The following is an 11,161-nucleotide window of genomic DNA, read 5'->3' on the forward strand; positions in this document are numbered from 1 at the left end:
CCTAGAGAGGTAGCCTCACACAGAGACTCCCTCCAGGAACAAAGGAACTGGCTATGGCATTTCCCTTCCACAGCATAAACACAGAGCCATCTGTGGGAATTAGCCCAGCACCAATACTTGCTTCTTAACTTGCTTAAATCAAGCCTTGGGCTCTGCACTCCAGAATAACTGCCCTTCCCCAGTCCCAGCATGGTAGCCAACCTTCCCCAGAAGACTGGCCCAAACTCCTGTTCACACCATGTCTTCCAGTGTGGGAATTTTAGACCCTCTGTGTCCACAGGGGTGGTGACAAATACTTCACCAAAGACCAGAGGGCACCTAGTTTAAATGCATCATATTCAAGTCAGGGGCCAAATACTGCCTGGAACAAGCAAAGAGAACCTCTGTAGGCAACTGGCCTAAACGGTAAAACAGCAGAGCACACACAACACACATTGGAGACACTCCTAGCAGTGCCAGGCACTAGGCAACAGGGTACACTACAGAGAAGGATACCATAGGACCTCTTCTTTACAAGACCATTATCCCCAAGAATGGGAGGTGTAGCTGATTCCCCAACACATAGAAACAGGCACAAACACTTTTAAAAGAAATGAGAACACAAAGAAATTTATCCCAGTTGAAAGAATAGGACAAGGTTACAACTAGAGATCTGAGTGAAATAGTTACAAATAACATACCTGAGAGAGAACTTAAAGTAATGATCATAAGGATACTCACTGGACTTGAGAAAAGAGTAGAAGACATGACTGACACCCTTCACGTTGAGATAAGGAAAACATAGCAGAGATAAAAGGATCAATAAATAAAATGAGAAACATTTTTTGATGGAATGAACAGTAGGCTGGAAGAAGCAGAGCAATAAATTAATGACCTAGAAAACAGAGTAATGGGAAATTATCAACCTGAACAAAAGAGAGCAAAAAGAATTATGCAGCATGAGAATAGACCTAGGGAACTCAATGACTCCATCAAGCATAATACTCATATTATAGGAGTCCCAGAAGAATACAGAGAAAAGGGAACAGAGAATTTATTTAAAGAAATAATAGCTGAAAACTTCCTTAATCTGGGAAAGGAAACAGATATCCAAATTCAGGACTCACAGAGACCTCTCATCAAAATAAACAAAAAGCAGATCCACACAAAAACATATTGTAATTAAATTGGCAAAATACAGTGGTAAAGAAAATATTTTAAAAGCAACAATACAAAAGAAGACAGTGATATAAAAAGTGAAAACCCATAAGGCTAGCAGAGGATTTTTCAGCAGAAACTTTCTAGGCCAGAAGGCAATGCCATGATATATTCAGTGCTGATGGGGAAAACCTGCAGGCAAAAATATTCTATCCAGCAAGGTTATCATTCAGAACAGAAGGAAACAAATAGTTTCTCAGATAAACATAAACTGAAGGAGTTCAGGATCGCTAAACCTGAAAGAAATATTAAAGGGGACTCCAAGTGGAAAGACCAAAAGTGACACAATAAAGGTAGAAAACTCAAAAGCAGTAAAAATTAATGTTTCTGTAAAAAAAAATCAGTAAAGGAATTTACAAAATAAAAGGATGTAAAATATGACAAGTAGGTATTCTTAAAATGTGGTGAGGAGAGGAATAAAGAATGTGTTCAAACGTAAATGATCATCAACTGATGATATAGACTGTTGTATGCAGAAGAGGGTACATACAAACTTAATGGTAACCATATATCAAAAACCACTAATAAATATGCAAAGAATAAAAATAAAGAAATCCAAAGCTATCATTAAGCTATTTGCTTAATATCTTTAGTATTAACCATGAAAAGGGGAAAGACAAGAAAGGATCACAGAATATCTTCAGAAACAACCACAAAACAAATAATAAAATGGCAATAAATACATATTTATGAATAATTATTTTGAATGTAAATGGACTAAGTACTCCAATCAAAAGACAGGGTGACAGAAAGGATTAAAAAAAAAATTCAAGACTCATCTATATGCTATTTAGAGCATATAGAGACTCATTTTAGACCTAAAGACACCTGCAAATTGCATCTATCATGCAAATGGATGTCAAAAGAAGGCTGGCAATACTTATATTGAACAAAATAAGACTTTAAAACAAAGACAGTAACAAGAGAGAAAGAAGGACACCATATCATAAGGGTCACAATCCAAAAAAAAGATATAACAATTGTGAATATTTATGCCCCTAGCATGGGAGCACCCAAATACCTAAAATAATAATAACAAACATAAAGGAACTAGTTTGTAATAATACAATAATAGTAGGAGACTTTAGCACCCCACTTACATCAGTGGAAAGATCATCTAAACAGAAAATAAACAAGGAAACAATGACTTTGAATGAAACACTGAACCAGATGGATATGTAACAGATATATTCAGAACATTCCACCCTAACACAGCATAATATATGTTCTTTTCAAGGGCACATGGGAAATTCTCCAGAATAGATCACGTATTAGGTCACAAGTCAGGCCCCAACAAATACAAAAAGACTGAAGTCATACCATGTACTTTTTATTTTTTCTTTTTTTTTAAAGATTTATTTATTTATTTGAGAGAGAGAGAGTGCACAAGCAGTGGAAGTGGCAGAGGGAGAGGGAGAAGCACGCCTTCCACTGAGCAGGGAGCCCAATGCAGGGCTTAATCCCAGGTCCCTGGTATCATGACTTGAGCCAAAGGCAGATGTTTAAATTGAGTGAGCTACCCAGGCACCTCCCGTGTGCTTTTTCTGCACCCAATGCTGTGAAACTCAAAGTCATCCACAAGAAAAATTTGGAAGGATTACAATTACATGGAGATTAAACCACATGCTACTAAACAATGATTGTCTCAGCCCAGAAATCAAAGAAGAAACTTTTTTAAATGCATGGAAACAAATTAAAATGAAAACACAACCATCCAAAACCTTTGGGATATAGCCAAAGTGGTCCTAAGAGGGAAGCATATCAAAATACAGGCCTACCTCAAGAAGGAAAAGAAATCTCAAATAAACAACCTAACTTTACATCTAAAGAAGTTAGAAAAAGAACAACAAACAAAGCCTAATGCCAGCCGAAGGAAGGAAATAATAAAGATTAGAGCAGAAATGAATGATATGGAAACTAAAAAAAATAACAGAGCATATTAATGAAACCAGGAGCTGGTTTTTTGAACAAAATAATAAATAACAAATAATAAAATTGGCAAAGTCCTCTTTGTTGCAATAGATTTGCTACCAGAACACAAGTGTCATGCAGGTCCCTGCTGAACCTAAACCAGGATGAGAAAGGAAAAGACTCATATCAACATCGTCATCATTGGACGTGTAGATTCAGGCAAATCTCGCTACTACTTATCTGATCTGCAAATGTGGTGGGATCAGCAAAAGAACTATTGAAAAATGTTACAAGGAGCCTGCTGAGATGGTAAAGGGCTCCTTCAAGCATGCCTGCATCCTGGATAACCTGCAAGCTGAACATGAACGTGGTATTGACACTGATATCACCCTGTGGAAATTTGAGACCAGCAAGTATGTGACCATCACTGATGCCCCAGGACACAGAGACTTCATCAAAAACATTACAGGCCCATCCCAGGCTCACTGTGCTGTCCTGGCTGTTGCTGTTGGTCTTGGTGAATTTGCAGCAAGCATTTCCAAGAACGGGCAGAGGTGCGAGTATGCCCTTCTGGCTTACACACTGGACGTGAAACAACGAGTTGTTGGTGTTACCACAATATATTCCTCTGGGCCACCCTACAGCCTGAAGAGATATGAGAAAACATTAAAGAAATCGGCACCTACAGTAAGAAAACTGGCTACAACGTTGACACAGTAGCATTTGTGCCAATTTTTGGGTGGAACGGTAACAAAATGCTGGAGTCAAGTGCAAACATGCCTTGGTTCAAGGGGTAGAAAGTCACCTATAAATAGGGCAGTGCCAGTAGAAGCACACTGCTTGAAGCTCTGGATTAAATTACGCCACCAGCTCACCCGCCTGACAGGCATTCCCGTTTGCTCCTCCAGGACATCGACAAAACTAGTTGTACTGTACTGTCCCTGTGGGCTGAGGGGAGACTGGTGTTCTTAAGTGCAGCATGATGGTTACCTTTGCTCCAGTGCTAACGACTGCTCAGGTGCCCCATGAGGCATTGAGTGAGGCTCTTCCTGGGGACAATGTGGGCTTCAATGTCAAGAATACATCTGTCAGAGATGTTCATTGCAGCAATGTGGCTGGTGACAGCAAAAATAACCCACCAATTGAAGCAGCTGGATTCGTGGGCCAGGTAATTTTTCTGAACCATCCAGGCCAAATCAGTGCTGGATATGCACCCGGGGATTGTCACACAGCTCATGGTGCTTGCAAGTTTGCTGAGCTGAAGGAGAAGTTCGATCATCATTATGGAGAAAAACTGGAAGATGGCCCCAAGTTCTTGAAAGCTGGTGATGCTGCCATTGTTGATATGATTCCTGGCAAGTCTATGTGTGTTGAGAGCTTCTTTGACTAACCTCCTCTAAGCTATTTTGCTGTTCATGGCATGAGACAGCTTCTGTGTGTTTCATCAAAGCAGTGGACAAGATGGCAATTGGAGTTGGCAAAGCCTCTAAGTCTGCCCAGAAAGCTCAGAAGGCTAATGGAATATTACCAATACCTTCCACCCCAGTCTTTTTTTTTTTTTTTTTGAGATTTTATTTATTCACTTTACAGAGAGCCAGAGAGAGAGAGAGAGAGAGAGAGAGAGCACAGCAGGGGGAGCAGGAGAGGGAGAGGGAGAAACAGGCTTCCCACTAAGCAGAAAGCCCAATGTGGGGCTCAGTCCCAGGCCCCTAGGACATGACTTGAGCTGAACTACCACCTTAGTCTTAATCAGTGGTGGAAGAACAATGTTAGGACTTTTTGTCTCAATTGACCATTTAGGTTTAATAGTAAAGGATTGGTTAATTATAAAATGCATCACAAAACATTCAGAAGGAAAGGAGAATCTTTTGTGAACCATTTTTATCCTGTGTGTGGCAGTTTAAGTTATTAATTCTTAAAGTCAGTACGTTTTAGTGGAAACAACTTGACCAAAAAAATCTGTCATAGAATTTTGGACCTATAAAATCAAAGCTTAATGAGAAACAAAATTGATAAACCTCTAAGCAGACTTATCAAAAAGAAGAGAAAGGACACAAACAAATAGAATCACAAATGATAGAGGAGAAATAACAACCAACACCAGAGAAGTACAGTTATAAGACGGTATAATGCAAAACTATATGCCAACAGATTGGACAACTTGGAAGAAATGGAGAAATGCCTAGAAACATATGAACAAACAAAACTGAAACAAAAGAAATAGAAAACTTGAACAGACCAATAACCAGCAAAGAAATAGAATCAGCAATCAAAAAATTCCCCCAAAAAGAAGTCCAGGGCCAGAAGGCTTCAAAGCAGAATTCTACCAAACATTAAAAAAAAAAAAAGAGTTAGTACCTATTCTGAAACTATTTCCCCAAAATAAGAAAAGGAAGGAAAACTTCCAAATTCATTGTATAAGACCATTGCCCTGATACTAAAACCAGATAAAGACTCCACTAAAAAAAGAGAACTATAGGCAAATATTTCTAATGAACTTGGAGGCAAATTTTCTCAATAAAATACTAGCAAATCAAATCTGGCCATACATTAAAGAAATCATTCACAACAATCAAGAGGGATTTATTTAAAAAGTCATCAACATGATACACTACATTAACAAAAGAAAGGATAAGAATATTATTTTTTCAGTAGACGTAGAAAAAAGAATTTGACTAAGTGCACCATTCACTCATGACAAAAAAACAAAAACAAAACTCAACAAAGCAGGGTTAGAGGGAATACACCTCAACATAATAAAGGCCATCTGTGAAAAATCCATGGCTAATATCCTCAGTAGGGTAAAAAGGAAAGCTTTTCCTCTACACCTAGGAACAAGACAGGAAGTCCATTTTCACCACTTTTATTCAACATAGTCTGGAAGTCCTAGCCACAGCAATCAGACAACAAAAAGAAATAAAAGGCATCCAAATTGGTAAGGAAGACATAAAACTTGCCCTATTTGCAGATGACATGATACTATACATAGAAAATCATAAAGACTCCACCAAAATACTTCTAGAACTGATACACAAATTCAGTAAAGTCACAGGATACAAAGTAAATGTACAGAAATCTGTTGCATTTCTCTACACCAATAATGCAGAAAGAGAAACTAAAGAATCAATCTCATTTATAATTGCACACAAAAATAATAAGATACCTAAGAATGAAGCTAACCAAAGAGGTTAAGGACCTTTACTCTGAAAACTATAAAATGCTGATTAAAGAAATTAAAGATGACACAAAGAAATGGAAAGACATTTCATGCTTGTGTATAAGAAAAACAAATATTGGGGATCCCTGGGTGGCGCAGGGGTTTGGCGCCTGCCTTTGGCCCAGGGCGCGATCCTGGAGACCCGGGATCGAATCCCACATCGGGCTCCCGGTGCATGGAGCCTGCTTCTCCCTCTGCCTGTGTCTCTGCCTCTCTCTCTCTCTCTGTGACTATCATAAATAAATAAAAATTTAAAAAAAATTTAAAAAAAAAGAAAAACAAATATTTTAAAAATATATATATTGCCTAAAGCAATTGCACATGCAGTGAAATCTCTAACAAGATATTATCAGCATTTTTCAGAGAGCTAGAACAATTTTAAAATCTGTGTGGAACCACAAAGACCCTGAATAGCCAAAGCAATCTTGAAAAAGAAAAGCAAAGCTGGAGGCATCACAGTTCTGGACTTCAAGTTATATTACAAAGCCATAGTGATCAAAGCAGTGTGGTGCTGGAACCAGAATAAACACTTATCAATAGGACCGAATAGAAAATCCAGAAATAAACCCACAACTATATGGTCAATTAATCTTCAACAAAGCAGGAAAGAATAACTGATGGAAAAAAGTCTCTTCAACAGATGGTGTTGGGAAAACTGGAGAGCAACATGCAAAAGAATGAAAGTGGACCACTTTCTTACACCATACCTGAAAATAAATTCAAAATGGATTAAAGGGCAGGGGAGGGGCAAGATGGCGGAAGAGTAGAGGTCCTCAGCTCACCTGACCCTACAAATTTATGTAGATAATTTTCAAAATATCCTGAATACCTACGAATTTGACCTGAGATTTAAAGAGGTAACAGCAAAAATGCTACAAAGAGAAAAGTTTTCACTTCTAACAAGGTAGAAAGGTGGAAAAATAAAAATAAAAAAAGAATAAAGTGAGGGAGGGAAACCATGACTAGCAGGGCTAAAGTGAGTGGCCAAAGCCTCTGGGGCACAAAAGCCCCGCCCCAGAGAAGCAGGAACTTTAAAAATCCATGCCCTGATGGAAAAATGCTTAGTAGAGAGATCATGCAGACTCGCAGGAGGGGCAGTGAACCTCCAGATTCCCAGGGTCACTATGAGAGGAGGGGCACCTGGGGGGAAGGCTCATCACAGACCCCAGGCCAATCTCGGTAGAGGGCTGGAGCGCACAGCCCTCAGGACGTTTGGGAGAAGACATTCAGTTAGGTGGGCCGGCTCTGGAGTGGCCTTTCCACTAGAGGCTGGCAACAGATGGAGGCGGCTGAGCCCTGTTCCCTTCAGAAGAGGCAGTCCCTGGGGGTGGGGGTCCAGCAGTACAGGGCCCCAGATCCCAGGGTGCCCAAGCAGACAAAGCCAGCGATCCTGTGATCTCCCTGGGACAGGTGGAAGTGGAGTGGGCACAGGACAGCAAGAACTCTCCTGCCACTGGAGGCGCCCCTAAGCTGTGCAGATCAGGGCACCTGCACCTGCCCCAGGAGCACCTAGGCCAGTGTGGACTGGGACCTGCAGGGAGTTACTCATGGGAGCTGGAGTCCAGAGCTGGAGAGCTGGCCACTGCCTTTTTTTTTTTTTTCTTTTGCCTCTTTGTTTCACCTAGTGCCTGGGAGAGGTGGGGCCTCTAGAGGACAGAGGCCTCACAAGGTAAACAGCTCATTCAGAGCCCAGCACCCGGGAGGAGGCAGGCATCTCCCCCAGGCACTGACACCTGAGAATCAGCACAGCAGACCCTCCTCCAGAAGACCAACTGGAAGAACATGGAAGAGCAAGTTTATTGAACAAGCAGTGCTGGGAAGCTCCAGGACTGAGGGAAAATAGTATATAGAACTAGGGACCCTTTTCCCCTCCTTCTTTTTTCCATTATGACTTGTTTTTATATCAGACTCAAAATTCCCAATATTTTTTCTCTTTTCCCACCTTAACTATTTTACCAACTCTTCATTTTTTTTCCTTTTTGACTTTCATATTTCTATAATTATGTCTTAGATATATTTTTCACCTCTAGATTCCCTTCAACATGTTCAATTTAATTTGGGGAGATATCTGAGATATGGGTATTTGTTTTTTGTTTTTTTTTTTTGTCTTGTTTTGTTTTACAATGGTGGAAGTTAGTACCTTCTAACATGTGACCAAAATACACCCAGAACCAAGGGAAATACTGTGTTGGTTCATCCTATGAGATTATATTCTCTCTTACTTCCCATTCTGCCCCCTCTTTTATCTCGTTTATGTTTTTGTAGTCCATGTTGGGTCTTTATATAAGTATTACTGATTTATATAAATTTGGGACTGAGTATCTTCTAACATACAGAACAAAATACACTCAGAACCAAGAGGATCACCCCCTAGAACCCCTTAGGTAGATTACATCCTCTCTCCACTACCACTTCTGTACCACCACCATCCCCCACCCTTTCTTTCTAAAAAATTTTTTTAAAAAAATTTCTTCTTCCTAGTTTTTGGCTTTTTATTTTTACTACTTTATTTTAAAAGTTGTTTTCACATTGGTGGCCCTTTTGTTTTCTTTTTTTCTTTCTTTCTTTTTTTTTTTTTTTTTTTAATTTTCTGGTCTCTGACCGCTTCAGAATCATCTAAGGTGTATTTCACTTGGGTCACGGTTGATATTTTTGACTCCTCCCACTCATACAGCCACTCTGCACTGAACAAAATAACTAGAAGGAAGAATTCACCACAAAATAAAGAACTAGAAACAATACTCTTTGCCACAGAGTTACAGAATTAGGATTTAAATATGATGTCAGAAATTCAATTCAAAAGTACAGTTATTACGCTACTGATGGCTCAGGAAAAAAGCATAAATAAAGGACTCTAGAGACTTAATTACTGCAGAATTGAGATCCAGTCAGGCCAAAATTAAAAATAGATTAAATGAGATGCAATCCAAACTGGATGCTCTAACTGCTAGGATTAATGAGGAGGAAGAGAGGGAGTGACATAGAAGACAAGTTGATGATAAGAGGAAGGAAGCTGAGGGAAAAGGAGGAAAATTAAGAGCCCATGAGGAAAGGGTTAGGGCAATGAATATAGCTTGAGAAGGAAAAATATTCATCTTATTGGGATTCCAGAAGAGGCTGAGAGAGAGAGAGGACCACAAAGTGTATTTGAACAAATCGTAGCTGAGAACTTCCCCTAATCTGGGGAAAGAAACAAACATTCAGATCCAGGAGATAGAGAGGACTCTCCTGCAAAAAAAAATCAATAAAAAACATTCAACACCTTGACATTTAATAGTGAAACTTGCAAATTTCAAAGATAAAGAGAAAAATTTTTTTAAGATTTTTTAAAAATGTATTTATTCATGAGAAGCACAGAGAGGAGAGAGAGAGGCAGAGACAAAGGCAGAGGGAGAAGCAGGCTCCAGATGGGGAGCCTGACATGGGACTTGATCCCAGGACTCCAGGATCATACCCTGGGCTGAAGGCAGGGCTAAACTGCTGAGCCACCTGGGCTGCCCAAAGAGAAAAATTTTGAAGCAATGAGAGACAGACAATTCCTAACTTATATGGGGATAAATATCAGATTAACAGCAGACCTCTCCTCAGAGACCTGGCAGGCCAGAAAGGGCTGGCAGGATCTATTCAGGGTCTTAAATGAAAAGAACATGCAGCCAAGAATACTATACACAGCAAGGCTCTCATTCAGAATAGAAGGAGAGATAAAGAGCTTCCAGGATAGGCAGAAACTGAAAGAATGTGACCACCAAACCAGCTCTGCAAGAAATATTAAGGGGAACCCTGTAAAAGAAAGAGGGAGCCCAAAGAAACAATCCACAAAAACAGGGACTGAATAGGTATTATGATGACACTAAATTCATAACTTTCAATAGTAACTCTGAAGGTAAATGGGCTAATTATCCCATCAAAAGGCGCAGGGTATCAGACTAGATAAAAAAGCAAGACCCATCTACATGCTGTCTACAGGAGACTCATTTAGACCTAAGGACACCTCCAGCCTGAAAATAAAAGGTTGGAGAACCATTTACCATTCAAATGATCATCAAAAGAAAGGAGGTTAGCAAGCCTCATATCAGATAAATTAGAGTTTATCCCAAAGACTGTAATAAGAGATGAAGAGGGACATTATATCATAGTTAAAGGGTCTATCCAACAAGAGGACCTAACAATTATGAATATTTATGCCTCTAATGTGGGAGCTGCCAAGTGTATCAATCAATTAATAACCAAAGTAAAGAGATACTTAGATAATAATACACTACTACTGGAAGGCTTCAACATGGCACTTTCTGCAAATGACAGATCTTCTAAGCACAACATCACCAAAGAAACAAGAGCCTTGAATGATACACTGGACCAGATGGATTTCACAGATATTTATAGAACTTTCTGTCCTAATGCAACTGAATACACATTCTTCTCAAGTGCACATGGAACTTTCTCCAGTATAGATCACATACTGCGTCACTAATCAGATCTAAACCAATACCAAAAGATTGGGATTGTCCCCTGCATATTTTCAGACCACAATGCTTTGAAACTAGAACTCAAATCACAAGAAGAAATTTAGAAGAAAGTCAAACACGTGGAGGTTAAAGAGCATCCTGCCTAAAGATGAAGGGTCAATCAGGAAATCAGAGAAGAATTAAAAATATTCATGGAAACTAATGATAATGAAGATACAACCATTCAAAATCTTTCTGATACAGCAAAAGAAGTCCTAAGAGGGAAATATGTTGGAATACAATCCTTCTTAAAAATTGGAAGAAAACTAAAATACACAAGCTCACCTCCCACCTAAAGAAATTGGAGAAAGAACCACAAGTAAAGCCTACA

At 39.4% G+C, this 11,161-nt stretch overlaps 1 pseudogene; it reads left to right on the forward strand.

Annotated features, from left to right (window-relative positions):
* The first annotated feature begins 3,272 nt into the window (after nt 1–3,272).
* On the forward strand, nt 3,273–4,498 carry LOC140594845 (elongation factor 1-alpha 1 pseudogene; annotated as a pseudogene).
* The last annotated feature ends 6,663 nt before the right edge of the window (nt 4,499–11,161 follow it).

This window comes from Vulpes vulpes, chromosome 12 (assembly GCF_048418805.1).
Source record: "Vulpes vulpes isolate BD-2025 chromosome 12, VulVul3, whole genome shotgun sequence".
In the NCBI taxonomy this organism is placed as follows: Eukaryota; Metazoa; Chordata; class Mammalia; order Carnivora; family Canidae; genus Vulpes; species Vulpes vulpes.